Below are 22,335 nucleotides of genomic sequence, written 5' to 3'. Positions count from 1 at the left end.
ATCATCCATAAATACGTCTCACTCCGCACTGCCTAAGCAGGTCTCATCAAACACTGTGAATTCACGGGAAAGGAGTTAATTACCCCTAATTAACAAGATGTGCCACTAATCCACTGTCCTCAGACAGGATATGATTAATACAACGATTTATGCTAGCTCCATAACCTCGCTTTACCGAGTCATCGGAGCTCTCAGATGTTAATTACTCCACTAATTAACCTGAGCCACTAATTGCTATACCCCAGAAAGGTAATTAGACTCGAGCAAATTACGTTAACACAAATACTGACAGACTCTGACAGATCCTCTCCCACTACGTGAATTCATGATGAGAAGGCTAATTACATAATTAGCTAGAGTGGTCAATTAGTTGTCACACGGACAATTAATTGCTTCCGAGACGTATCTCACTCAAGCTCAACGCTGTTCTCTCTCATAACAGCCCTCACTCACTCAACAATAGTGTGCACCCCTTATCCAGTTAATTCCCCAATTATTAACTCACTGAATCCTTAAGTCCTCAGCACAACATAAAGAAACAAAGTAACCCCAGCGTTACATAGGTCACACTACAATGGCATGCAACAGCACAAATGCACTGCCCACATATGGTTGCGGCTACAGCAACTCGCTAATTACTGTACCCACACAATAATGACACACGGTTGTGCAACACACAAGAGTATACCAATATTACTGCCCCCCTTTTCTTGCAACCGTTGCAAAGGACAACTATGAACACACACTTACCTCAGCAAGGCAATTAATCCATCAATTGCCTGCTCTCATTAAGCACTGTGAATTCCCCTGAATAATCCTAGAGGCCCCTTAAACCCTCAACACAGCTCCCAGGGCAGCAATATCGTATAAACTGATAACAATACTGCACAAACCTGCAACATAATGATGCCGTCAGCATACCCCACATGCTAATGACATCATTAGGCAATCAGTCAGCAATCACATCTACTGACTCACCACACAACACAGTACATAAACATGCAAATGAACACATAGAAATGGCATTCACATAATCAATGAAAATTATATCATCAGGTATATGTATCTCTAACTACACAGACCTCAGGGGTACCCACTGACATCCCTGCAACCTGGCCTGCCTACCTCTAATGATACAATACGGTACTCTATGGCATTAATCCAGTCTGAACGATTATATAGAATCGACAACTGGATCATTTATATGGTAAATCTCTACACTGACCGGTACATACTCGAGTCAGTCTACACACATATATCTATATATAACTACAGTGTGGTCGTGTACAACATCTATCTCCAGGTACCGCCCTACCGGTCACCTGGACGTGATACAGACAGCTGTCTCTCAGCTGCTTCCCTAGCCTGGCGAGGCTCTGAGACCACTCTTACCGGGAATTTCCACCGGTACTCATCACACTGTACACAATGATAAATTTTACTCACGTCTAACCTCCTCATTTTACTCATTTCCCAGGTCACCACCACTCTAGCTGTCAACATTTAGCTTGCTCCTCATGCGTCGACAAGATGTGACCCTAGGCTGTCCCGGGAAAGTGGCCAAGTGGCCCAAGGAGGTGGCCAAGGCATGTGGCCACCGCGTGGCCCACAGCGCCCCTCCCGAGCTGAGAGGGGGGGTGGTGGTAGCCGGCGCGCGGGCCGAGCTGAGCCGGGCCAAGTGGCCGGGCCGAGCCGAGTGGCCGGGCCGAGTGACTGGGTGGCCTGGGGTGGCCTGGGGGTGGCCTCCAAGCATACACACGTGGTTGAGGAATCGCCCACAACTCCAGCAACCAGAGCCTGCCTTGCTCTACACTGGGGTGACAATGACACTCTTTATAGACACTGTTGTAGACACTCTCAATTAAACCCTTTTTTCCATACTACTCTCACATGTAAGATATACATGTGATATGTATGTCTTACATGTGAGATAATCCCCCATACGACTCCTATATTCGTAATATATCTCAAGGGTAGAGCTGCTTCATAGCCATACATCAAAACTCTAAATTTGATATAGTGAACCCTTAGTGTTCTACGCCCTTACACTAAAAGCTTTAGTGATGCGGGTCAGAGAAGTACAAAATTTGGGAAGGGGGACCCTTCACGGGGGCAGGGATGGAACAATACGAGGATAAACATTAGTAATACGAACCGAAAGAGAATCTTGTAAGCAAGACAAACGGACAGAAAGAGGAAGGTGGTGAAGAGGAACAGGAACTACAGGATTAGTCAATAAGTCAAAGCACGATAGAGGCAAGAGTGAGGATGCGGTAAGGTTCGCGCAAGATAGCGAAGACTGTAGTGATCCCGGCGGTCCTGGAGAGACAGAAAGCCAGTGTCAGCGTACAAGCTGAGGGTAGGAGTTGAGCGGAAAGCACCAGAGCTGAGGCGCAACCCAGTATGGTGCAAAGGATCAAGGCAGCGAAGAGTAGAAGGAGAAGCAGAAGAGTATGCAGGGCAACCATAATCGAGTTTAGACAGGACGAGAGAGGAATGCAAATAGAGGAGCGTGCGCCTATCTGCTCCCCAAGAAGTATGGGACAACACCTTAAGTAGGTTAAGGGCCTTAGTGCATTCAACACGGAGGTAAGAGACATGGGGCGACCAAGACAAACGAGTGTCAAAGAATAACCCCAAATCTTCGTGGAATCTTTGTACTCAAGGGGATGACCATAAAGTGACAAAGAGGGACGAAGAACGACCCGCTTCCGAGTAAAGGTCATGGCACAAGTCTTAATAGTAGAAAACTTGAAGCCATGATTGGTGGCCCAAAATGACACGGCATCAATCACAAGTTGAAGCCGCCATTGAAGGAGAGGCGAATCATCACCCCGACAGCAAAGAGTAAGATCGTCAACATAAAGAGCGGAGATGATGCCAGAAGGAAGGGAGGAAAGAAGACCATTGAGGATAACCAGAAAAAAGAGTAGTACTAAGAACACTACCTTGGGACACACCTTCATACTGCCGAAAAAGAGGCAGAAAGAGTGGTATCAAGCCTGACTCGAAAGGTACGACGAGAGGGAAAGCTTTGAAGGAAGAGAGGGAGATTACCACGAAAGCCAATAGAACGAAGTTGGGACAGAACACGGTATCTCCATGTCGTGTCATAAGCCTTTTCCAAGTTAAAAAGGACAGCAGCAACGGAGGTCTTCGCAGCAAAAGCAGTACGAATATAGACCACCAAGTTCACCAGGACATCAATCGTGCTGCGGCACTTGCAAAAACCAAATTGAGAAGGAGAGAGGTGGTGATTGTGTTCCAAGAACCACATCAGACAGACATTTACCATACGCTCAAACAGCTTGCAAACACAACTCGTGAGAGCAATAGGGCGGAAGTCCTATCGGACGTAATTATGGAAACATAAGATTTCCAACTCTCACGTTTAACTGTACGGATGATCCTACGGGCCACCGCACTTGCCTTCCGAAACAAAATAAAAGAATCGGCCATCTGCCGGCGGCGGTGTTTCTTCCAGGCTGCACGCTTACAGCAGACAACCTGAGCACAGTCCGCATTCCACCAAGGAACGCACTTCCATGTGCCCCCTGGAGGAAGAGCGAGGAATAGAGCGGAGGGTAGCGTTGAAGACAGTGTTATAAAAAAGAAGGAGGGCGCGAGGAAGAGGCAGAGAGGAGAGGTCAGAGAGAATAGCACGGAGGGTAAATAGGCTCCAGTTAGCCTTGGCAAACTGCCACCTAGGGAAGGAGAGGGGAGGGTGAAAAGAAAATAAAGAAACGAGGATGGGGAAATGATCACTGTTATGGAGGTCATCAAGAACCTGCCACGTGAAATCTAAGTAAAGGGACGACGAGCAGAGAGTAAGATCAAGACAGGAAAGGGTGGGAGTTCGAGAGTCCACATGAGTAGGCTCACCAGAATTCAGAAGAGATAGAGAAGAAGCGAGGACGAACGGTTCGAGAAGACGGCCTCGGGTGTTTGTCAGAACATCACCCCAGAGGGAATGTTGACAGTTGAAATCACCCAAAAGGAGCACCGGCTCTGGCAAGGAGTCCAGGAGGTGCTTAAGATCTGGAAGGGAAAGCGAGACATTTGGGGGGAGATAAATGGAACAGACTGTATATCATTTACCCACAAAAACGGGAAAAAATTGGAAAGCAAGAAGACACACACAAAAAAGCAAGACACACTCTCGTCCTGGAAGTCAGGACATTCAAGAAGGACATGCATGACCGTAAGAGGGACAATGCAACTAGGACAATAAGGAGCAGGGCGGCGCTCCATCAAGTGACCATGGGTTAAGCGAGTATGGCCAATACGCAACCTCGCCAGAGCCGTTTCCCATCACCGGTTACGGTGGTAGGAGGATGGCCACGAGGAAACACAACATTTAAGAGTACGTAGTTTGTTACCAGTAACAGACGACCAAGAAGCCTGCGAACAGGTAAGGACGGAGGAATGGATAACCGGGTAAAAGTCGGAATATGGAATACCTTTACGAGAGATGGGACAAGAGCGGACAGCTTCCTTTACGGCAGCATCCACACGCTCATTTAAAGACACACCAATATGGCTGGGAACCCAACAAAACTCAACCGACTTAAATTTACTGTGAACAAGAAACAGAGAATGCTGGATCTCGACAACTACTGGATGAACCGGATTAGAGGACCCCGAGAGCCATGAGGGCACTATGAGAGTCAACAACAACTACAAAGGAAGACTGACAACGAGAAAGCAGGAGACGAAGAGCATAGAGAATAGCATAAAGCTCTGCTGTAAAGATGCTAGTCTCCGGAGGTAAGCGACACATATAAGTGCGATCAGGAAAAACAAGAGTAGCCAACACCATCCGCAGACTTAGACCCATCGGTGAAGACAGAAACGGAGCGGGAGTGAGAAGAAAAGTGCTCGAGGAAAAGGCGTTTTAGAACCGGAGGAGGGGTAAAAGCTTTAGTGATACGGGTCAAGGATGTACAAAACCGCGGAAGAGGGACTCTCCACGGGGGCAAAGAAGGAACAACACGAGGAGAAACATCAGAAATACGAACGGAAAGGGATCCTGTAGGCGAGATAACCGGACAGAAAGAGGGAGGTGGTGAAGAGGAACAGGAACCGCAGGAGGGGTAAAAGTTAAAGCACGACAGAGGCGAGAGGAAGGAAGTTGCAAGGACCGTGCAAGATAGCGAAGACAGTAGCGATCACGGCGGTCCTCGAGAGACAGGAAGCCAGTGTCAACATACAAGCTAAGGATGGGAGTCGAACGAAAGGCACCAGAACTGAGGCACAACCCAGTATGGTGCAAAGCATCAAGACGGCAAAGAGTAGGAGAAGCAGACGAGTAAGCAGGGCAACCATACTCGAGCTTAGACAGGACGAAAGAGGAATGTAAAGCAAGGAGAGTGCGCCTATCTGCCCCCCAAGAAGTATGGGACAAGACCCGAAGGAGGGTAAGGGCCTTAGAGCACTCAACACGGAGGTAAGAGATATGGGGAGACCAAGACAAATGAGTGTCAAGGAATAACCCCAAAAGCTTCGCGGAATCTTTGTACTCAAGGGGATGACCATAAAGTGACAAAGAGGGACGAAGAACGACCCGTTTCCGCGTAAAAGTCATGGCACAAGTCTTAGAAGTAGAGAACTTGAAGCCATGATCGGTGGCCCAAGACAACACGGCATCAATTGCAAGTTGAAACCGACGCTGAAGGAGAGGCGAATCATCACCCTGACAGCAAAGGGTAAGATCATCGACATAGAGAGCGGAGAAGACACCAGAAGGAAGAGAGGAAAGAAGACCATTGAGGGCAACCAGAAAAAGAGTAGTTCTCAGAATACTACCCTGGGGCACACCTTCGTATTGCTGAAAAGAGGCAGAGAGAGCGGTACCAAGGCGCACCCGAAAGGAACGACGAGAGAGGAAGCTGTGGAGAAAGAGAGGGAGATGACCACGAAAGCCAAAAGAATGAAGTTGAGATAGAATATGATATCGCCAAGTGGATTCGTACGCCTTTTCCAGGTCAAAAAGGACGGCAACAACGGAGGTCTTCGCAGCAAAAGCAGTACGAATATAGACCTCCAAGTTCACCAGGACATCTGTCGTGCTGCGGCACTTGCGGAAACCAAATTGAGAAGGGGAGAGGAGGTGATGGTGTTCCAGGAACCAGATCAGACGAACGTTAACCATATGTTCAAAGAGTTTGCAGACACAACTTGTGAGAGCAATAGGGCGAAAGTCCTTAGGGGAAGTACCCAGAGACCCTGGTTTGCGAACAGGGACGACAACGGCATCGAGCCAGTCCTCAGGGACTGACGACGACTCCCAGATCCGATTATATACAGACTCAGTAAATACTGAGACGTGCACGGAGGGAGATGGCGAAGCATCTCATAATGAGCCCATCTGAGCCCGCCGCCGTAGAACCGCAGAGGGCCAGGGCAGAACGAAGTTCAGAGAGAGAGAAGGGATCATTATAGGGAAGCTGAAGATGAGTGCAGAAATCTAAAGAACGAGACTCAAGGACAGGTTTACGAAGAAGGAAAGGTTGGTGAAGATGAAGACCAGGGCTAACAGAAGAAAAGTGGGAACCCAGTTCGGAAGCGACCTGCAACGGGTCTGCCACAAGAGTATCATGGAGGTGGAGGACCGGTGAAACATCGGGAACGAACTTACCCGCTATCTTGCGGATACGCTTCCAGATCTGTAGCAGAGGAGTTTCGGACGTAATTGTGGAGACATAAGATGCCCAACATTCACGTTTAGCCGTACGGATGGCTCTACGGACCACCGCACTCGCTTTCCGAAAGAAAAGAAAAGAATCGGGCGTCTGCCGACAGCGGTGCCTCTTCCAAGCTGCACACTTACAGCGGACAGCCCGAGTCCCTGGCTGGGACTCGGGCTGGGACAACCCTGGTCCGCATTCCACCAGGGAACGCACTTCCGTAGACCCCGAGAGGAAGAGTGAGGAATAGAGCGGAGGGCAGCGTCAAAGACAGTGTCACGAAAAAGGAGGAGAGCGCGAGGGAGAGACAGAACGGAGAGGTCAGAGAGAGCAGCACTGAGGGTAAATAGGTTTCAGTCCGCTTTAGCAAACCGCCTCCTAGGAAAAGAGAGTGAAGGGCGAAACGAGAAAAAGGAAACAAGGATAGGGAAATGATCAATGCCATGGAGGTCATCAAGAACCTGCCACGTGAAATCTAAGTAAAGAGAAGAAGAGCAGAGAGAAAGATCAAGACATGAAAGGGTGCGAGTCCGAGAGTCCAAATGAGTGGGCTCACCAGAATTCAGAAGAGACAGGGATAAAGAGAGGAGAAACGGCTCAAGAAGGCGACCCCGGGTATTCGTCAGAACATCACCCCAAAGAGAATGACGACAATTGAAGTCACCCAGCAGGAGCATAGGCTCCGGCAAGGAGTCCAAGAGGTGTTTCAAATCAGGAAGAGAAAGCGGGACACTCAGGGGGAGATAAATGGAACAAACTGTGTACCATTTCCCCACAAAGATACGAGCAGCAGAACAATGGAGAGGCAAAGGAAAAAGTAAAGGAACAAAGGGAACATCAGTGGGGGGAGAGAAAGGAATAGCCACGAAAACGACCAGGACGAGCACCAAGCATCGGCTCCTGGAGACAGACACAAAGGGGTGAAAACCGCGAAATCAGAAGTTGGAGATCGGAGAAATTATTGGCGTAATAACCTCGAACGTTCCATAGAAGAATAGACATCGACGAGAAGGGAAAGGACAACAACAGAGAACAAGGAAGAAACAAAGGCGAAAGAGCAACACAGCATGTTAAAGAATATCAGGGTCGGGATCAGGGTCAGCAAAGTCAGGGTTAGTGGGCATGGGTAAACTGAGCAAAGACGGAGGGAAGGAAGCGGGAGAGCAGACCAGAGGTGGGCGGGCAGGGTCCGGAGGAGGAGGAGGAAGAGGAGGAGACAAGGGAGAGGAGCAGTCAAGGACAGCAGCAGGAAGAGGGGGAGTAGAAAGAGGGGAGCGCATCTCAGCAAGAGCAGCAACCGAAAGGGAAGCAGGGGCCAAAGAAACCTCCATAGCAGGAACAGGGGGCGCAATCACTGAAATGGGAGGGGAAGGAGCAACAGAGCCAGAAGTAGGGGCTGAGGAAGAAAGCGAAGCCTTCTTACCTACCGGGGAGGAGGAAGGAGAGGAGCCAGGCTTACGCTTCTTACTTAAAGAGACCGGTGTCCCAGCAACCACGTACCGGGCAACGGATTCCAGTGTCTCAACAGGAGAAGCTGAACGAGAGCACACACGACGGCCGGTAGGAGAGCGATGGACATCCGCCTGCACCGACAGGCGGCGGGGAGAGCCAATAGATGGAGGAAGAGGAAGGGAAGGAGGATCGGAGGGAGACGAGGAAGAAGACACAGGAGACACGATAGACCGGGCAGAAAGAAGGGGAACCCCAGACAGAGGACCAGGAGAGGGACCCTTCGGGACAGAACTCATTGGAACAGAGGAGGGGGCAGTGGACGTATCAGGGTCCAAGGCCCGGAAACGGTTGTGAGTCTGAGGAAGGAGGGGAGGATGAGGAGAGGAAGAGCGCAATATGCGAACATAAGAGACGTTAGCATAAGGCGGGAGCCGGCGAACCTGGCGCCTCGCCTCAGGAAAAGATAAACGCTCCCGGTGCTTCAAGGTGAGGACGGCCGCCTCAAGCTTGTAATGGATACAGGCACGGGAGAAGGTAGGATGGGCCTCACCACAGTTGAGGCAGCGAGCTTGGGGAGAAGTGCACTCCGACTTAGAGTGACCTTCACCCCCACACAAAGGACAGAGAGAGACAGTCCCAGAGCAGCGGAGGGCACCAAGCCCAAACCTCCAGCACTTATTACAAAGCCGAGGAGAAGGGATATACTCCTGGACAGAGCACCTAGCACCAGCAAGAATGACAGAGGATGGGAGGGTCCGACCATCAAAGGTGATCTTCACAACACGAAGGGGTTGACGGCGACGACCACGAGGTAAACGAGTCAACCTGGAGGACAGAATGGCTTTGGGCATCAAGGATATGCCGAATATCATCGTGGCAATCCTCCAGATTCCGAACACCGGTTGCAACATGGGGTGGGAGGAGAATAGTGCCAACACTGGCATTCATCTGAACGTTCTTGGAGACCCGAACAGGGATCTCGCAAAGGCAAGACAAGGCTGCCAAGCGGAAAGCTGCATCCTGAGAAGGAGCAGCAACAACACGTGTACCGAGACGAGTGGGGTTAAAGGTAACGGACGCATCCACGGAATCAACAAGATGCCGATGGAGGGAGAAATCGTTAGGAGGCGCAGAATCAAGAGGGAGGAGATCAAAGTATTTGGCCCAAGAAGCGGGACCAAACAAGGCTCGATACGCGTCAGTACGGGAAGGAATCGAGCGAGTGCGGCCGGGGCGCGAACGGCGATGAGAACCCCCAGAGAGAGAGGGGACAAAAGTAGCAGTAGTCACAACGAGAGACTTAGCCGCACCAGGGGACGAAGTGGTCACCACTGGGGGCTGGAGGCTCGACCCAACCACAGAGGAGGGAGGGGAGCTGGGGGAAGAAGTTAGGATGGTCAAAGGAGGAGCAAGGTCGGGGCCCAACGTAGCGGAGGCTACAGAGCCCGGTTTTCCAAGACAGGCCGACTCGGGGGCTTGGTCGCCCACCCCACGAGCCCGAGAGGGTAAAACAGAAGCATTCAACGACATAGGTACGAAGAGTGATAAATTCATCCACGAATGTGCCCCCATACCCACCATGGAGCCACAATTAGAGGTAGGACACCCAACGTGAAGCTATCGCCGATCATGCCGGGGCCCCCTAGGGGTACGTCGTGAGTATACGCCCCACAAACGCCACCTTAAGAACCATCAGTTCATCGAGATCGGGTTCAGCGACGAAAGGGGGATTGACAATAAAAGGTTCCCCTCGCTCAAGACGTTGGGTACTACAGTTCTACGGGTGCAAGAGTATGCCTCCTCAAGCACCCGGGCGTCAAATTAGAAGAAGTCCAAAGAAATAATCCAAAACAAGCAAAAGGTCGGCAGGAAACGACAAGCAGATAGGAGAAGAGGGGGGAGAAAAACGAATCATGAGGAAAAGGAAAAGCGATCCGGCACAATTAGAGAAGACAGCAGCAGGAGTGCAAGGCCAGAAAAGGACAGAGGACTGCCCCACGGAGCATCACACTCCTGCAGCCGTCCACCAAGCCCCCTCACGATGCCAACGGGCCGGATGGGGAGGGGGCAACTGTGAGGGAATCTAGATTCCCTCAGCTAATTTTCCTAGATTCTAGATTAGGCTTGTCGCCCTAGGGACTCTAGAAACTGGAGCTTTCAAACTAACATATACTTGTGGGGTGTTGAATGAAAGCTAATGTTAAGGACTGTCGTTTGGGACTGGTTAAAGGCCTGTGATTGCTCTGTAGAGAGAATTACAGAAATTTTCCTGTTCTGTGAAATAGGATGGGAGTTGAGTGTGAAGTGGTGTAGGGTGGTACTTGATTCTCAAACCGTTAGAGATGGGGGGAAAGTGGGGTGAATGTTGCCCCCCCCCCCCCACCATGAGAGACAGTGCACCCCTTGTCTTTAGGCCTCCCCCTCCTTGTGACATCACAGCACGCCTGAGGGTGAGTGAGGCCTGTGATTGGGTTAGGCACGGCTGCTCTGAGCTGTGTCTTGGTGCGAACAGCTGTGATTGGAAGCGGCACCATGGCGGTGTGCCGGCTTCCTGCTGATTGGTCAAGACAAAGTAGGGGGGGGGAGGTATGGGCATTTTGAGTTTCCTTAGCCCGTGAAATCGTCAGTTTGAGCAGGGTAGCAGGTGGACGAGGACGTAGCTGGGTGGAGGGGGGAGTCTCCCCCCTCCACCCCATTAATCGCGGACGTTACCGTGTTGTCCAGCAGGGATGGCACTCCTGCCATCCCGGGTTGTGTCTAGGCCCAATTTTCATGAAATTTGGGGCCGATGAGGTACGGAAGGACCAGTAAAATAGCCTCAGAGACAGTGGGCACCCAAGAAGCAGCTGGCAGAGCCTCATGGTGTAACAGGTGGTTCAAATAACCTGTCTAGTGTTGATGGATAATTGGCGGAATACGGGCAGGGCCTCCTAGTGTAATTGTGGTGAGATTACAGGCCCATGTTGGACTTTGAATTCCGCCAGGTGGCGTCAGTGTGGGGACGCCGCCGGCCATTGTCACCTCAGTGTAGAGCAAGGCAAGCTCTGGTTTGATGGGGTTGTTGGTGATTCCCCATCCACGTGTATATGCCCGGGGGCCACCCCCAGGCCACCCAGGCCACCCAGGCCACCCAGGCCACCCACCCGCCCGCCCGGCCCGGCAACCCCACCCGCCCACCCGGCCCGGCCACCCCGCCTGCCCGTGCGCCGGCTACCCCAGGCCAACCGCGCGCCGGCTACCCACCCCCTCTCAGCTCGGGAGGGGCGCGGTGGCCACATGCCTTGGCCACCCCCTTGGGCCACTTGGCCACTTTCCCGGGACCGCCTAGGGCCACATCTTGTCGATGCACGAGGAGCAAGCTAAGTGTTGACAGGCAGAGAGGTAGTGACCTGGGAAATGAGAGGAAAACGTGAGTACAATAGTCAGTGTGTAACAGTGTCTCAGTATTAGTGGAAATTCCGGTAAAAGCTGTGTTGTCCCATAGCCCTGCCAGGCTAGGGAAGGAGCTGAGAGACAGCTGTCTGTAGCACGTCCAGGTGACTGGTAGGGCGGTACCTGGAGATAGATGTTGTACACGGTACCACACTGTAGATACATATAGTATATACATATAAGTGTGTAGACTGACTCGAGTATGTACCGATCAGTGTAGAGATTTACCATATAAGTGATCCAGCCTGTCGATTCTATATAATCGTTCAGACTTGATTAATGCCATAGAGTACCGCATATAAATTGTATCATTAGAGGTAGGCAGGCCAGGTTGCAGGGATGTTAGTGGATACCCTGAGGTCTGTGTAGTTAGAGTTACATTTACCTGATGATATGATTTTCATTGATTATGTGAATGCCATTTCTTATGTTCATTTGCATGTTTTATGTACTGTGTTGTGTGGTGAGTCAGTAGATGTGATTGCTGACTGATTGCCTAATGATGTCATTAGCATGTGGGGTATGCTGACAGCATCATTATGTTGCAGGTTTGTGCAGTATTGTTATCAGTTTATACGATATTGCTGCCCTGGGAGCTGTGTTGAGGGTTTAAGGGGCCTCTAGAATTATTCAGGGGAATTCACAGTACTTAATGAGAGCAGGCAATTGATGGATTAATTGCCTTGCTGAGGTAAGTGTGTGTTCACAGTAGTCCTTTGCAACGGTTGCAAGAAAAGGGGGCAGTAATATTGGTATACTCTTGTGTGTTGCACAACCGTGTGTCATTATTGTGTGGGCACAGTAATTAACGAGTTGCAGTAGCCGCAACCGTATGTGGGCAGTGCATTTGTGTTGTTGCATGCCATTGTTGTGTGACCTATGTAACACTGGGGTTACTTTGTTTCTTTAAGTTGTGTTGAGGACTTAAGGTTTCAGTGAGTTAATTAAGATACGTCTCGGGAGCAATTAATTGTCTGTGGGACAACTAATTGACCACTCTAGCTAATTATGTAATTAGCCTTCTCATCATGAATTCATGTAGTGGGAGAGGTTCTGTCAGTCTGTCAGTATTTGTGTTAACGTAATTTGCTCGAGACTAATTACCTTTCTGGGGTATAGCAATTAGTGGCTCATGTAAATTAGTGGAGTAATTAACGTCTTGAGGGCTCAGATGACTCGGTAAAGCGAGGTCATGGAGCTAGCATAAATCGTTGCATTAATCATATCCTGTCTGAGGACAGTGGATTAATTGCACTCAGGTTAATTAGGGGTAATTAACTCCTTTCCCGTGAATTCACAGTGTTTGATGAAACCTGCTTAGGCAGTGCGGAATGAGACGTATTTGTGGATGATTAATTATCGGTCCTAGTGACAGTAGTTAATTGCTCGGAGTTAATTAGGGTAATTAACACTCACTAGTAATTTTTTGACACAGACTGTTGAGAAGCTACCAAGTTAGGGTAGGCTTAGTTAACGTAACTCAATGGGGATGTAATTAGTGGTCCGTTTGACCTTAATTAAGAATTACTCACTGAATACTTGCTTGGAGTCAAGTGTGATGTAATATAAGAGTTTGAGTTATTGTTAACAGAGATGACTTGTATTGAGAGAAACAAGTGTTGATGATTAATTAATGTAGAGTACCATCATGTTGTTGTCTAGTGTGAGACAATTGTTTGTGATTACCGTAGTACTTTGTTGCTGACTGCTGCGATCAGTCAATTAACGTAATTAATCACTTAAGGCAATTTCTTTTGGTTGTCGTCTGGTGACGAGAGTAGAGTAATCTAGGGATTTGTGGAGCTGTGTCCCAGAATCCCGCCTTGCCTGTCTTTGTTTACTGTTTACAGTGCAACTTCTTGTAGGGAGTTGCAAAGAGTGTTCACACTGGGTTGTGATAGGGAGAGTTACTGTTGGACTACCCGCCTAGTTACGTGGGTCTCTACTGGGGGGGCGGGAGGACCTTTAAGCTTGTGATTAGAGTAAGCTGTCAGGGAAACCGTGACACTATTGATTGCATGCTTGTGTCTCCAGTGGGCATCATTGTTCAGTTAGTTCACTTGTCAGCCCGAAGTGTCAGCAGGATGAAGCCTGCTGTCATTTCTCGAGGGGCTGTTGAATAGCTGTGTTGCAATTGCCACTGGATAGAGAATAACGTAACCATTCGCTGTGGAGTAACTTAGTCTGTGATATTTTTCTTTGATTTGCAATATTGTGTCATCAGTGGGCACACATGTGTTCAAATTAGTTCAGTATGCAGCCTCACAGCAAGAATTGCTATTTAGCTGTTTGTTATCGTGCCACTGGATGGACATTAACGTAACGTAAACTCGGTAATGTAGTAGTTAGTCTCTTGTTATTAATAAATTGTTATGTTATAGAAAACGGTCTTTGTTGTCAACCCTTCAACCATATTATTCCACCATTTTTCTGCATATTACGATTAAATGTTGATGTGATCTTGATATGACGGCTGTTCTTGGGAATTCGAATTCCAATTCATAGCGCCACATCAAATATAAATATTTGATTGTGAGAACCCGTCGGTTACCCTTTATTAGTTTTAACGTCCTGTTTAACTAGGAGGAGCCAGCGGTCTATTGATGACAGGTTTTCACCCCTAGTGAAAGGCCTGGCGGTTTTCTCCTGCTTTTCCTTTTTTCTATTGGACTCATGCTTAACTGCCATGAGCAGCCTTTAAACTTGTAGTCCACCTCCTAATGGAGGTAGGCGTAGAAAAAAATCTCACATCAACAACAACTACAAAGGAAGACTGACAATGAGAAAACAGGAGACGAAGGGCATAGAGAATAGCATAAAGCTCCGCTGTAAAGATGCTAGTCTCCGGAGGTAAGCGACACATATAAGTGCGATCAGGAAAAACAACAGAGTAGCCAACACCATCCGCAGACTTAAACCCATCGGTGAAGACAGAAACGGAGCGGGAGTGAGAAGAAAAGTGCTCTAGGAAAATGCGTTTTAGAACTGTAGGAGGGGTAAAAGCTGTAGTGATGCGGGTCAAGGATGTATAAAACTTCGAAAGGGGGACGCTCCTCGGGGGCAAAGAAGGAACAACACGATGTGAGGGAATCTAGATTCCCTCAGCTAGTTTTCCTAGTTTCTAGATTAGGCTAGTCGCTCTAGGAAACTCTAGAAACTGAAGCTTTCAAACTAACATATACTTGTGGGGTGTTGAATGAAAGCTTATGTTAAGGACTATCGGTTGGGACTGGTTACAGGCCTGTGATTGCTCTGTACAGAGAATTACAGAAATTTTCCTGTTTCTGTGAAATAGGATGGGGGTTGAGAGTGAAGTGGTATGAGAGGATACTTGACTAAAACCGTTAGAGGTGGGGGGAGAGTAGGGTGAACGTTGCCCCCCCCCAACATGTGAGACATTGCGCCATTGTCTTTAGGCCTCCCCCTCCTTCTGACGTCACAGGGAGGCTTGAGGGTGAGTGAGGCTGTGATTGGTTTAGGCACCTGTGCTCAAAGCCGAGTTTTGGCGCGAAGAGCTGTGGTTGGAAGCGGCATCTTGGTAGTGTGCCGGCTCCCTGCTGATTGGTCAAGACAAGGAAGGGGAGAGATATGGGCATTTGAGTTTCCCTGCCCGCCATAGAGTCAGTTTGAATTGGGCGGCAAGCAGAGGAAGAAGTGACTGGTGGAGGTGGCAGGCCGGCCACCTCCACCCCCGTTAATTGTTTCTGTCGTCCAAATTATTCAGCGAGCACGGCACTCCTGCCATCAGGGGTTGTGTCAAGGCCCAATTGGCGTGAATTAGGGCCAAGGATTTACGGAAGGAACAGTAAAAGGCTAGAGACAGTTGACAGTGTTCACCCATGAGGCAGCTGGCAGAGCCTCATGGTGTAACAGGTGGTTTGAATAACCTGTCTAGTGTTGTTGGACAATTAGCAGAATCGAGCAGGGCTTCCTAGTGTAATTGTGGTGTGATTACAGGCCCATGTTGGACTTTGAATTCCGCCAGGCGGCGTCAGTGTGGGGACGCCGCCGGCCATTGTCACCCCAGTGTAGAACAAGGCAGGCTCTGTTTGCTGGAGTTGTGGGCGATTCCTCAACCACGTGTGTATGCCCGGAGGCCACCCCCAGGCCACCCAGTCGCTCGGCCCGGCCACTCGGCTCGGCCCGGCCACTTGGCCCGGCTCGGCTCGGCCCGCGCGCCGGCTACCACCACCCCCCCTCTCAGCTCGGGAGGGGCGCTGTGGGCCACGCGGTGGCCACATGCCTTGGCCACCTCCTTGGGCCACTTGGCCACTTTCCCGGGACAGCCTAGGGTCACATCTTGTCGACGCATGAGGAGCAAGCTAAATGTTGACAGCTAGAGTGGTGGTGACCTGGGAAATGAGTAAAATGAGGAGGTTAGACGTGAGTAAAATTTATCATTGTGTACAGTGTGATGAGTACCGGTGGAAATTCCCGGTAAGAGTGGTCTCAGAGCCTCGCCAGGCTAGGGAAGCAGCTGAGAGACAGCTGTCTGTAGCACGTCCAGGTGACCGGTAGGGCGGTACCTGGAGATAGATGTTGTACACGACCACACTGTAGTTATATATAGATATATGTGTGTAGACTGACTCGAGTATGTACCGGTCAGTGTAGAGATTTACCATATAAATGATCCAGTTGTCGATTCTATATAATCGTTCAGACTGGATTAATGCCATAGAGTACCGTATTGTATCATTAGAGGTAGGCAGGCCAGGTTGCAGGGATGTCAGTGGGTACCCCTGAGGTCTGTGTAGTTAGAGATACATATACCTGATGATATAATTTTCATTGATTATGTGAATGCCATTTCTATGTGTTCATTTGCATGTTTATGTACTGTGTTGTGTGGTGAGTCAGTAGATGTGATTGCCTAATGATGTCATTAGCATGTGGGGTATGCTGACGGCTTCATTATGTTGCAGGTTTGTGCAGTATTGTTATCAGTTTATACGATATTGCTGCCCTGGGAGCTGTGTTGAGGGTTTAAGGGACCTCTAGGATTATTCAGGGGAATTCACAGCGCTTAATGAGAGCAGGCAATTGATGGATTAATTGCCTTGCTGAGGTAAGTGTGTGTTCATAGTTGTCCTTTGCAACGGTTGCAAGAAAAGGGGGGCAGTAATATTGGTATACTCTTGTGTGTTGCACAACCGTGTGTCATTATTGTGTGGGTACAGTAATTAGCGAGTTGCAGTAGCCGCAACCATATGTGGGCAGTTGATTTGTGTTGTTGCATGCCATTGTAGTGTGACCTATGTAACGCTGGGGTTACTTTGTTTCTTTATGTTGTGCTGAGGACTTAAGGATTCAGTGAGTTAATAATTGGGGAATTAACTGGATAAGGGGTGCACACTTATTGTTGAGTGAGTGAGGGCTGTTATGAGAGAGAACAGCGTTGAGCTTGAGTGAGATACGTCTCGGAAGCAATTAATTGTCCGTGTGACAACTAATTGACCACTCTAGCTAATTATGTAATTAGCCTTCTCATCATGAATTCACGTAGTGGGAGAGGATCTGTCAGAGTCTGTCAGTATTTGTGTTAACGTAATTTGCTCGAGTCTAATTACCTTTCTGGGGTATAGCAATTAGTGGCTCAGGTTAATTAGTGGAGTAATTAACATCTGAGAGCTCCGATGACTCGGTAAAGCGAGGTTATGGAGCTAGCATAAATCGTTGTATTAATCATATCCTGTCTGAGGACAGTGGATTAGTGGCACATCTTGTTAATTAGGGGTAATTAACTCCTTTCCCGTGAATTCACAGTGTTTGATGAGACCTGCTTAGGCAGTGCGGAGTGAGACGTATTTATGGATGATTAATTATCGGTCCTGGTGACAGTTAATTAATTGATCGGAGCTAATTAGGGTAATTAACACTCACTAGTAATTTTTTGACACAGACTGTTGAGAAGCTACCACGTTAGGGTAGGCTTAGTTAATGTAACTCAATGGGGATGTAATTAGTGGTCCGTTTGACCTTAATTGAGGATTACTCACTGAATACTTGCTAGGAGTCAAGTGTGATGTAATATAAGTTTGAGTTATTGTTAACAAGAGTTACGGGCTATTCATGCCCGTGCCACCTTTTGGGTGGCTTAATCTTCATCAATCTTTAACAAGAGAGACAAGTGTTAAAGATTAACGTAGAGTATCACCATGATGTTGTCTAGTGTGAGACAATTGTTTGTGATTACCGTAGTACTTTGTTGCTGACTGCTGCGATCAGTCAATTAACGTAATTAATCACTTAAGGCAATTTCTTTTGGTTGTCGTCTGGTGACGAGAGTAGAGTAATCTAGGGATTTGTGGAGCTGTGTCCCAGAATCCCGCCTTGCCTGTCTTTGTTTACTGTTTACAGGGCAACTTCTTGTAGGGAGTTGCAAAGAGTGTTCACATTGGGTTGTGATAGGGGGGGTCACTGTTGGACTACCCGCCTAGTTACGTGGGTATCTCCTGGGGGGCAGGAGGACCCCTAAGCTTGTGATTATAGTAGCTGTCAGGGAAACCGAGACACTATTGATTGCATGCTTGTGTCTTCAGTGGATATCCTTCATTTGTTCAGTTAGTTCATGTTGTCAGCCCGAAGTGTCAGCAAGATGGAGCCTGCTGTCACTTCTCGAGGGGCTGTTGAAAAGCTGTGTTGCAAATGCCACTTGATGGACAATAGCGTAACCATTCGCTGTGGAGTAACTTAGTCTGTGATATTTTTCTTTGATTTGCAATATTGCGTCATCAGTGGGCACAGCTGTGTTCAGGTTAGTTCAGTATGCAGCCTCACAGCAAGAGTTGGTATTTAGCTGTTTGTTATCGTGCCACTGGATGGACATTAACGTAACGTAAACTCGGTAATGTAGTAGTTAGTCTCTTGTTATTAATAAATTGTTATGTTATAGAAAACGGTCTTTGATGTCAACCCTTCAACCATATTATTCCACCATATTTCTGCATATTAATAAATGTTGATGTGATCTTGAAATGACGGCTGCTCTTGGGAATTCGAATTCCAATTCATAGCGCCACATCAAATATAAATATTTGATTGTTTGAACCCGTCGGTTACGCTATATTAGTTTTAACGTCCTGTTTAACTAGGAGGAGCCAGTGGCCTATTGTGGACAGGTTTTCATCTCTAGTGGTGGAGGCCTGGCGGTTTGCTCCCGCTTTTCCTTTTTGTATTGGACTCATGCTTAACTGCCGTGAGCAGCCTTTAAACTTGTAGTCCACCTCCTAAGGGAGGTAGGCGTAGAAAAAAATCTCCCACACGAGGAGAAACATTAGAAACACGAACGGAAAGAGAATCCTGTAAGCGAGATAACCGGACAGAAAGAGGGAGGTGGTGAAGAGGAACAGGAACCACAGGAGGGGTAAAAGTTAAAGCACGACAGAGGCGAGAGGAAGCATGTTGTAAGGACTGCGCAAGATAGCGAAGACAGTAGCGATCACGGCGGTCCTGGAGAGACAGGAAGCCAGTGTCAACATACAAGCTAAGGACAGGAGTCAAACGAAAGGCACCAGAACTGAGGCACAACCCAGTATGGTGCAAAGCATCAAGACGGCGAAGAGTAGAAGGAGAAGCAGACGAGTAAGCAGGGCAACCATAATCGAGCTTAGACAGGACGAGAGAGGAATGTAAAGCAAGGAGAGTGCGCCTATCCGCTCCCCAAGAAGTATGGGACAATGCCCGAAGGAGGGTAAGGGCCTTAGAGCACTCAACACAGAAGTAAGAGATATAGGGAGACCAAGACAAACGAGTGTCAAGGAATAACCCCAAAAGCTTCGCGGAATCTTTGTACTCAAGGGGATGACCATAAAGTAACAAAGAGGGACGATGAACGACTCGTTTCCGAGTAAAAGACATGGCACAAGTCTTAGAAGTAGAGAACTTGAAGCCATGATCGGTGGCTTCGACAAGAGACGACACGGCATCAATCGCAAGTTGAAGCCGGCGCTGAAGGAGAGGCGAATCATCACCCTGACAGCCAAGGGTGAGACATAAACAGCGGAGAAGACACCTGAAGGAAGAGAGGAAAGAAAACCATTGAGGGCAACCAGAAAAAGAGTAAAGCTCAGAACACTACCCAGGGGGCAAACCTTCGTACTGCTGAAAAGAGGCAGAGAGAGCGGTACCAAGGCGCACCCGAAAGGAACGACGAGAGAGGAAGCTGCAGAGAAAGAGAGGGAGATGACCACGAAGGCCAAAAGAATGAAGCTGGGATAGAATATGATATCGCCAAGTGGTGTCGTAAGCCTTTTCCAGGTCAAAAAGGACGGCAACAACGGAGGTCTTCGCAGCAAAAGCAGTACGAATATAGACCTCCAAGTTCACCAGGACATCTGTCGTGCTGCGGCACTTGTGGAAACCAAATTGAGAAGGGGAGAGGAGGTGATGGTGTTTCAGGAACCACATCAGACGAACGTTAACCATACCTTCAAAGAGTTTGCAGACACAATTTGTGAGGGCAATAGGGCGAAAGTCCTTAGGCGAAGTTCTCAGAGACCCTGGTTTGCGAACAGGGAGGACAACAGCATCGACACAGTCCTCAGAGACTGACGACAACTCCCAGATCCGATTATACAGACTCAGTAAATACTGAGACGTGCATGGAGGGAGATGGCGAAGCATCTCATAATGAGTACCATCGGAGCCCGCCGCCGTAGAACCGCAGAGGGCCAGGGCAGAACGAAGTTCAGAGAGAGAGAAGGGATCGTTATAGGAAAGTCGAAGTCGAGTGCAGAAATCTAAAGGACGAGACTCAAGGACAGGTTTACGAAGAAGGAAAAATTGGGGAATTGAAGACCAGAGCTAACAGAAGAAAGTGGGAACCCAGTTCAGTAGCAACCTGCAACGGGTCCGCCACAAAAGTACCACGGAGGTGAAGGACCGGTCAAACATTGGGAACGAACTTACCCGCTATCTTGCGGATACGCTTCCAGATCTGTGGCAGGGAAGTTTCGGACGTAATTGTGGAGACATAAGATGCCCAACATTCACGTTTAGCCATATGGATGGCCCAACGGGCCACCGCACTTGCTTTCCGAAAGAAAAGAAAAGAATCGGCCGTCTGCCGACGGCGGTGCCTCTTCCAGGCTGCACGCTTACAGCGGACAGCTCGAGCACAGTCTGCATTCCACCAGGGAACACACTTCCCCGGACCCGAGAGGAAGAGCGAGGAATAGAGTGGGGGGCAGCGTCGAAGACAGTGTCATGAAAAAGGAGGAGAACGCGAGGGAGAGGCAGAAGGGAGAGGTCAGAGAGAGCAGCACTGATGGTAAATAGGTTCCAGTCCACTTTAGCAAACTGCCACCTACGGAAGGAGAGGGAAGGACGAAAAGAGAACAAGGAAACAAGGATAGGGAAATGGTCACTGCGATGGAGGTCATCAAGAACCTGCCACGTGAAATCAGAGTAAAGAGAAGAAGAACAAAGAGAAAGATCAAGACAGGAAAGGGTGCGAGTCCGAGAATCCAAATGAGTGGGCTCACCAGAATTCAGAAGAGACAGGGAAGAAGAGAGGATAAACGGCTCAAGAAGGCGACCTCGGGTATTCGTCAGAACATCACCCCAAAGAGAATGACGACAATTGAAATCACCCAGCAGGAGCACAGGCTCTGGCAAGGAGTCCAAGAGGTGTTTCAGATCAGGAAGAGAAAGCGGGACACTCGGGGGGAGATAAATGGAACAAACTGTGTACCATTTCCCCACAAAGATACGAGCAGCAGAACAATGGAGAGGCAAAGGAAAAAGTAAGGGGACAATGGAACATCAGTGCGAATCAAGAGAGCAGAAGAATTAGGAGCCCCAGCAACAGCTGGGGGGGGGGGGGGAGAGAAAGGAATTGATAGAGGTTTACAAGTGGATGAATGGATATAACAAAGGGGATATTAATAGGGTACTAAAATTATCAACACAAGACAGAACACAAAACAATGGGTATAAATTGAATAAGTTTAGATTTAGGAAAGACTTGGGTAAATACTGGTTACGTAACAGGGGTTGTTGATTTGTGGAGACCAATTGCCGCGTAACGTGGTGGAGATGGGGGTCCCTCGATTGTTTCAAGCGCGGGTTGGACATGTATATGAGTGGGATTGGGTGGTTATAGATAGGAGCTGCTTCGTATGGGTCAATAGGCCGTCTGCAGTTACCTATGTTCTTATGTTCTATAGTACAGCGACTAAACCTGAACTGCAAAATCTAAATGGGGCCTAACCGGTGGACGATATAACTGAATAACAAAACCAGGCATCTTGTTACTAATGCTTCAATGAATAAATCCCAGTGTCCTATTTGCTTTATTACGAACTTCCATGCATTGATCCTTTGGTTTTAAATTCTAACTAAACATAACTCCCTGAACCCTTTCGCAATCTCAACACCATCTAGCTCGTATCATGTAACTATATCATCATTACCTAACCTAAAAACTTTAAATTTGTCAACATTAAACTGAATCTACCAATCGTTTGACTATTTCAGAACCCTGTTTAGATCTACTTTAAGTGATAGTGATACTTCTCCCGTGTTAATTTCCCCTGCCGATTTTTGTATCATCGACAAATTTGCAAATGTTGTTACTCAAACCTGAATCTAAATCATTTATATATATTATAAACAATAGAGGTCCCAGGACAGAGCTCTGAGGCACTCTAATTAAAACATTTTCCCACTCTGACTTAACCCCATTCATACTAAATCACTGTTTCCTTTGGTATAGCCATGCCCTAATCCAACTTAGTATAGCACCCCAATACCATGAGTATCT

Source organism: Procambarus clarkii, chromosome 26, assembly GCF_040958095.1.
Source record: "Procambarus clarkii isolate CNS0578487 chromosome 26, FALCON_Pclarkii_2.0, whole genome shotgun sequence".
In the NCBI taxonomy this organism is placed as follows: Eukaryota; Metazoa; Arthropoda; class Malacostraca; order Decapoda; family Cambaridae; genus Procambarus; species Procambarus clarkii.
Note: the sequence above shows the minus strand (reverse complement) of the source record.